Here is an 8316-nt window from a genome sequence, read left to right as displayed (position 1 = left end):
GTCCGTAGATCACCTCCGTGAATGCCCTGTTTCTGCATTTCTTTCAGCTGTCTCTATACTTCCGCACCTGAACATCTTTCCTGCAAAACATGATAAAAACACATAAAAACCAATATAAAAAGGCCTTAGACACACACAACTTGTAAGTGAAATGTATTAGAAATACCGTAAAATCATGGTATATCAACACCCTCAACTTAAATTCGTTGTTTGTCCTCTAGCGCCGCACTACAACTCTAAACGACACTTGTATAGATGCAAGCATTTTCAAACCCAAGCAATCACATAGCTCTCTACCTTCCTCATTGTTCGGGTGCACATTCGTTCTCTTAGACTCGACAAGCTAATTCATGTGGATCACACCATGACACAGATTGACCAACTGACACACAACATACACCTTCTCACTATCACCAAAGTACAAAATTTCTGACAATGTAATTAGTGCCCTTACTTCAAACGAAATCCCCTTTTCCCAAGAATGAATGACATTCATGGTACAAGGATTTATTAAACACTCACGCTCAGAAGTAATTTCAAATACAGTTAGTGCTCAATGCCATAAGCTTGCCCTTACTTTCACTGCTTAGACTCTCCAAAATAGACTCTAGGATCACTATAGGACTTTCTTGGCTTGTAACGTAGGCTCAGGGTCAGGTGTGGTACATTTGGGTACTACTTAGTGACTTTCTGCCCTCCTTGACGTTACACTCGGCTTTCAACCTCTTTTTGCCGTATTTTTGTCATCCTATCATTTTACTTTCTTTCCCTTAATTTTCTTCAACCACGAATGTGACTTCAGACTTTGTAGCTCTTTTAGCTCTTTTTACTTTTATTTTATTTTTTTCTTTTAGCTTTGAACAAGTCACATCCTTTCTTTTCTCTTCTTTTTTTTTCTCTTTTCATACCCATTTTTCTTTCAGTTCCCTCTTTCATAGCCACCCTCAACTTATGGATTTTCCATTAGTTGAGGTACACAATACCAGATGTCAGGTCAGGGCCATGATTGAAGTTACTTTATACATTAGCCACCCTCAAATTAGGCTTTTGGCCTAAGTCGAAGTGCACATGTCCAAGGAGGGACCGGGGCCGACATAGTAAATTATGGGAAAGTGAGTTCAGGGTTTAGAAAGAAATGGTTTAATTTTAGGCTCAAATTATTTGGATCAAAGGGAGCATTTATTTCATTTGGCTGAATCCTTCTTTTAGGCGATTTGTGGATTTTTCAAAACAATGGCCTATGATCATTTCCTAACCTCTAGATTGAATTGTCTTAGCAGGACTAACCAGGAAAGTTCTAGTTTTGCACAAAAACTGTTTGAACACTCACCGATTCTCACACTCTTGGCACATATTCCATCATCAGGTTATCAGATTACCCAGTTCAAGTTTCAGCTTAAGTCATGCTATCAAGTTGGTTCATGATTATGTCATACTCAGAGCCAACACATTCAACTAATCGTAGCCTACAAATTCTAACATACGTCCCAAAATCTGGCGGGTATCATAAGCCATCATGCTTCTTTCTTCATCAAGCTTCTACATATATGATCCTAAGACATGCCGGTTCACCAAAAATTAAACAATCTCTTGGGGGAAAAGAACACATGCAAGAAAACCCCAAGAGAAGATTCATGAGTTGGGTTATTCAGACTTCACCCTATCACTCACAATCCATTTACCCCACCCCCAACAAAAATAGATGCAATTGTCCCCAATGCATACAGAAACAGTAAAAGAAAATGGAGTGGGTGAAGCAAACCTGTGGCGCAAAGCGCTGGCAAATCATCAACAAGCAGGGGGTCCGGTTTCCCAGAGCCCGCTGGAACAGTGGTGGTGGCACCCTCAGTAGTGCCCACATCTGCAATCATAGCACTCTCAGTAGTGCTCTCTATCAATCTCCCCGCACCATCAGTGGTGCTCACAATGTCCCTCAAAACAGGTTGAACCTCTGCAACTGGGGCAGAGCTTGATGCCCCTGCAACTCTCTCACGCACCCTCTATTGGCGCAACTCTTTGTCTACAATCGAAGCCCTCCTTGCCTCCTTCGCCTGCCTACGCTGTCTCTTGAGAGCTTTCTCCTCCTCAGTGCGGTGAGACCGGTGCCGCTTGCCTTTGGCATGTGTAGGGGCAAGCTCCTCCTCGGCGGTCCCACTGAATAGAGCATCTAGCACTGTATCATCAGCCAGTGCAGTCGGTGCAACCTGAGGCTCAACTGAAGGTGCGGCAAGGATGGCATCAATGTCAGTTCGGAGGCTGGCTAAGTTAGCCTGCAAAGTAGAGAGATCTATGGCCGGGGCTGATCGCTCGAGAACTCGTAGTTCAAAGGCATCAAGGCGCTTATTAACGGCTTGGACCTTCCGGTCCATAATCTCCTCCATCCTGCGCTCCATTCTGGCCTTAGACTCGGCTAGTGACTTTTGCATCCACGGCTGGATGTGATGCAGCAGGGTGGCCATCTGAGCTTCTAACTTTTGTACTCTGGCCAATGGGACAACAGTAGCTCCTAATTGCGGTGTGGACCGGGAAGAGCTAGGAGCCATACTAGCTGCCTGAGATGAGGAGCCCGGTATAGTGTCGGTATGATCAGGGATGCTAAGGTCATCACCCTATGGCTTCCCTACTGTATCTGCAAGATCGACACCCAAAGGAGGTACCTCAACGTGAGGCTCTCTGTAGGGTGGACTAACTTGTCGCAATACCAGATCGGCACTCCAGAGTCCCTGCACAAATGAAAAATTAGACAGGGGAAGGGGTAGGTGGTAGAGGTCCTGAATGGCCTCTCATGAATCTCTGCCAGCAACATGCGGGCAAAGTCAATCTCAACTCCTGCTACCAATGCCCGCAACCATGACCGCTCTATCCCACGTGACTTGATTATCAGCTTTTGTCAGCGACACTCTGTTACGCACCAGCAACCAAAAGAACTTGGCCACAAAATTTAGTGTGGCCTTTCGAATGCCCAACCGTATAGTGGCGACTCATTCCGCACGCTCGCCATCTGCAGCAATGTACCTGGCCAACCATAGTAGAACAGCCTCTCGCTGCTCAGCATTCCTCTGGAAAGCGCCACTCCGCACGATGTCCCATCTGTAGTCAAACTCAGATGTGTTGAGAGACCAAGAGTGACCCGTTGTAGGACCATAGAGAAAGCGTCTGATCGTGGCAAGTGATATGTCCACCGGGCACCCTCGAACGAAAGTGGAAGTGAGCGGAGCCTGAGCTAGAGGCTTTGACCGCTTGGAAATGGAATCGCGGAGAGTGGCAGCATAGGAAGCATAGAACTCCTGCACAATCTTCTCGCTATATGTCCCTGGGTCTCGAGCTATCCAGTCACACTTGTGAAGGTTGAATAGCCCGTGAATGTCTGGAACAGTGTGCAAGCTCACCGTGAGGACTCTGCGCTCCTCTGTAATTAGTCGAGCCATCTTCTGTTTGTTGTTGACCATCTTAGCATCCAGATAAATTTGCCATTGGCCCTCTACACACCACCGATTTACCTCACCGGCTACAGGAGTGGGGTCATCATTCTGTGGTGCAAGTATAGACTCTGAGCTAGTTGCCTCATCAGACGAGGCTTCTTGGTCATTCTCTCCAGACCCTGTGGATGATTTGGCATTGGACCCTGTAGCATGGGCAGACTCTGATCGTGAAGAGTGGGCAGAGTCAGAGCCTGACGCATGGACAGACTCGGACCCGAACATAGACCCCTCTGAACTGGAAGCAACCGCAGTTGGTGACCCGATCAGTGTGTGCTCCTCATCAGACTGGGAGACAGTGACTACATCGGGAAACACCTTCCGAGGGGTGGCTCTGGTGCCCCGAGGTGCAGCGTGAGAAGTCCTAGGGTTGAGAGGCACATATGTTGGATCAGTGTCGTTGTCTGTGTCCTCATCAATTAACCGAAAACTAGGGGCAACAGATTTTGACTTGCCCCTTTTTGAGTAGGTCACCATCTTCTTAGGTGACATTGTACCTGCGGGAGCGATATTAGTGCCCAAGACTAACCAAAACTAAACTAAGACAAAGTAGAAAGACTATAAACGAACAACAACAAAATCCCAAAAATTTTCAGATAGATGCTACAGTGGTCATCCACGGAGGAGACCTACGGTCTGTAGACTGATCTATAATCCGTGGATCTCTTCCGTGGATCNGAGCCCGCTGGAACAGTGGTGGTGGCACCCTCAGTAGTGCCCACATCTGCAATCATAGCACTCTCAGTAGTGCTCTCTATCAATCTCCCCGCACCATCAGTGGTGCTCACAATGTCCCTCAAAACAGGTTGAACCTCTGCAACTGGGGCAGAGCTTGATGCCCCTGCAACTCTCTCCTCCACCCTCTATTGGCGCAACTCTTTGTCTACAATCGAAGCCCTTCTTGCCTCCTTCGCTTGCCTACGCTGTCTCTTGAGAGCTTTCTCCTCCTCAGTGCGGTGAGACCAGTGCCGCTTGCCTTTGGCATGTGTAGGGGCAAGCTCCTCCTCGGCGGTCCCACTGAATAGAGCATCTAGCACTGTATCATCAGCCAATGCAGTCGGTGCAACCTGAGGCTCAACTGAAGGTGCGGCAAGGATGGCATCAATGTCAGTCCGGAGGCTGGCTAAGTTAGCCTGCAAAGTAGAGAGATCTATGGCCGGGGCTGATCGCTCGAGAACTCGTAGTTCAAAGGCATCAAGGCGCTTATCCATCCTGCGCTCCATTCTGGCCTCAGACTCGGCTAGTGACTTTTGCATCCACGGCTGGATGTGATGCAGCAGGGCGGCCATCTGAGCTTCTAAATTTTGTACTCTGGCCAATGGGACAACAGTAGCTCCTAATTGCGGTGTGGACTGGGAAGAGCTAGGAGCCTACTAGCTGCCTGAGATGAGGAGCCTGGGATAGTGTCGGTATGATCAGGGATGCTAAGGTCATCACCCTATGCCTTCCCTACTGTATCTGCAAGATCGACACCCAAAGGAGGTACCTCAACGTGAGACTCTCTGTAGGGTGGACTAACTTGTCGCAATGCCAGATCGGCACTCCAGAGTCCCTGCACAAATGAAAAATTAGACAGGGGAAGGGATAGGTGGTGGAGGTCCTGAATGCCCTCTCATGAATCTCTGCCAGCAACATGCGGGCAAAGTCAATCTCAACTCCTGCTACCAATGCCCGCAACCATGACCGCTCTATCCCACATGACTTGATTGTCAGCTTTTGTCGGCGACACTCTGTTACGCACCAGCAACCAAAAGAACTTGGCCACAAAATTTAGTGTGGCCTTTCGAATGCCCAACCGTATAGTGGCGACTCATTCCACACGCTCGTCATCTGCAGCAATGTACCTGGCCAACCATAGTTGAACAGCCTCTCGCTGCTCAGCATTCCTCTGGAAAGCGCCACTCCGCACGATGTCCCATCTGTAGTCAAACTCAGATGTGTTGAGAGACCAAGAGTGACCCGTGGTAGGACCATAGAGAAAGCGTCTGATCGTGGCAGGTGATATGTCCACCGGGCACCCTCGAACGAAAGTGGAAGTGAGCGGAGCCTGAGCTAGGGGCTTTGACCGCTTGGAAATGGAATCGCGGAGAGTGGCAGCATAGGAAGCATAGAACTCCTGCACAATCTTCTCGCTATACATCCCTGGGTCTCGAGCTATCCAGTCACACTTGTGAAGGTTGAATAGCCCGTGAATGTCTGGAATAGTGTGCAAGCTCACCGTGAGGACTCTGCGCTCCTCCGTAATTAGTCGAGCCATCTTCTGTTTGTCGTTGACCATCTTAGCATCCCGATAAATTTCCCATTGGCCCTCTACACACCACCGATTTACCTCACCGGCTACAGAAGTGGGGTCATCATTTTGTGGTGCAGGTATGGACTCTGAGCTAGTTGCCTCATCAGACGAGGCTGCTTGGTCATTCTCTCCAGACCCTGTGGATGATTTGGCATTGGACCCTGTAGCATGGGCAGACTCTGATCGTGAAGAGTGGGCAGACTCAGAGCCTGACGCATGGGCAGACTCGGACCCGAACATAGACCCCTCTGAACTGGAAGCAACCCCAGTTGGTGACCCGATTAGTGTGTGCTCCTCATCAGACTGGGAGACAGTGACTACGTCGGGAAACACCTTCCGAGAGGTGGCTCTGGTGCCCCGAGGTGCAGCGTGAGAAGTCCTAGGGTTGAGAGGCACATATGTTGGATTAGTGTCGTTGTCTGTGTCCTCATCAATTAACCGAAAACTAGGGGCAACAGATTTTGACTTGCCCCTTTTTGAGTAGGTCACCATCTTCTTGGGTGCCATTGTACCTGCGGGAGCGATATTAGTGCCCAAGACTAACCAAAACTAAACTAAGACAAAGTAGAAAGACTATAAACGAACAGCAACAAAATCCCAAAAATTTTCAGATAGATGCTACAGTGGTCATCCACGGAGGAGACCTACGGTCCGTAGACTGATCTACAATCCGTGGATCTCTTCCGTGGATCAGGGGGCCTGTCTTATAGGTCGCGGATGGAAACCACGGAAGTGCAGAACGGTCTGTGGATGGACCTACGGACCGTAGTCCACATCCGTGGTTTCACACTTAAGTGAAATTTTTCATGTGCATCCATTTACGAACCCCATCTATGGTCCGTAAATGGGGTATCGTGGATGCCATCTGTGCCAGGTATCATACATTTTTAGCCTTAGTTTTCAACATTAATACAATCTCATCATGCATTTACAACATTAAATTATGCTAGTTCTTCGTTCTTAAGATTCCGACTGATTATTATACCAAACAATTTATACTAGTTGTGGAACCCTAAGTCGAAACTAACATATTGTTTTACGATCACATACAATAATGCTACACAATCACTATCTATCGTTCCAAGGGCATTGTAATTTTCAAGTTTATCATGCAATTTCATCTAACAATTATCCAAGGTCAAGACCCAACTCTCGACTTTCTATATTCAATCTATGAATCGAAATTCAAAGTGAGGGGAAAGTCTATTACCTTACAAGCAACAAGGAGTGGGATGATTGCATGATGACACTAAGCTTAGCAAGACCAAGGAGTCACCTCTTCGTTACTGACCAAACACCGGACCCTTTTTGTTAGATTATGGGATGGGTTGTATTTGAAATGGAAGGGAATTTGGGGAATTATGGAAGGGATGATATTATGGAGGAGTTATGGAGTGATTTAGGGAGATCATGGGATGTTAGAAACGGTTTTGGGAGTAATGGAGGGAAGAGGAATGGTTTAAAACAAATAGGGGGATCCGGGTCGGTCAGACAGCCTGAGGGTATGGACTCACGAGACCCCGTCTACGGTCCGTGAGTCGATCTACGGTCCGTAGGTCAGGCCGTAGATCACTCATACACTTGAAAATTTAGAAACTTACCTGGGATCTACGGGCACCATTTACGGTCCGTTGATGAATCGACGGACCGTCGATTGTGTCCGTAGACTTCTGCACCAAACCATTTTCTGCAGAATTTTTCGTGGTGTACCTGCACATGTAGCAACCAATAGGCTATTCTTTTTACATTTTCTGGACACTCTTTAGACAGAGACCCTATTCTAAGTCTAGCCAACACTAGTACAAAAGTAAAACAACTATAAAATTTGATACGTGGAAGAAATCGAATAGTGTAAACTACTAGAGAAAAACTCTATCCTATCGTTGGCTAGATTGTACATCTTGGGTTGCCTCCTAAGCAGCGCTTGATTTAACGTCGCGGTACGACGCAAGCCTCTTGATTACTCAGACTTCATCAAGATTGTAGGCCTCAATCACTTCTTGCACAGTTTCAGCATTTCCCAAATAGATCTTGATCCTTTGCCCGTTTACCATGAACCTTGTTCCATCCTTTTTTTCCAGCTCAACCGCACCATGGGGAAACAATTTTGCGAGCAAAAATGGTCCGGTCCATTTGGACTTGAGTTTGCCTGGAAACAAGCTCAATCTAGAGTTGAATAGAAGCACAAGATCACCAACCATAAATTCTCGCTTTTCAATTCTTTGATCATGATACCTCTTCATCTTTTCTTTGTACAAGGCTGAACTTTCATAAGCTTTTAGTCGAAACTCATCAAGTGTATTCAAGTCATCTATTCTTTGATTAGATGCGGTGCCCCAATCCAAATTTAACTTCTTCATTGCCCATATCTCCTTATGCTCTAGTTCTACTGGTAAATGACAAGACTTCCCATATACAAGTTGGTAAGGAGACATACCTATGGGGGTCTTGTATGCAGTGCGATATGCCCATAGAGCATCATCAAGCTTCTTTGACCAATTCGTTCTATTGGCATTCACAATCTTCGCCAATATCTGTTTGATC

Source organism: Solanum stenotomum, chromosome 12 (genome assembly GCF_019186545.1).
Source record: "Solanum stenotomum isolate F172 chromosome 12, ASM1918654v1, whole genome shotgun sequence".
Taxonomy (NCBI): domain Eukaryota; kingdom Viridiplantae; phylum Streptophyta; class Magnoliopsida; order Solanales; family Solanaceae; genus Solanum; species Solanum stenotomum.
This window is presented reverse-complemented; position numbering follows the sequence as displayed.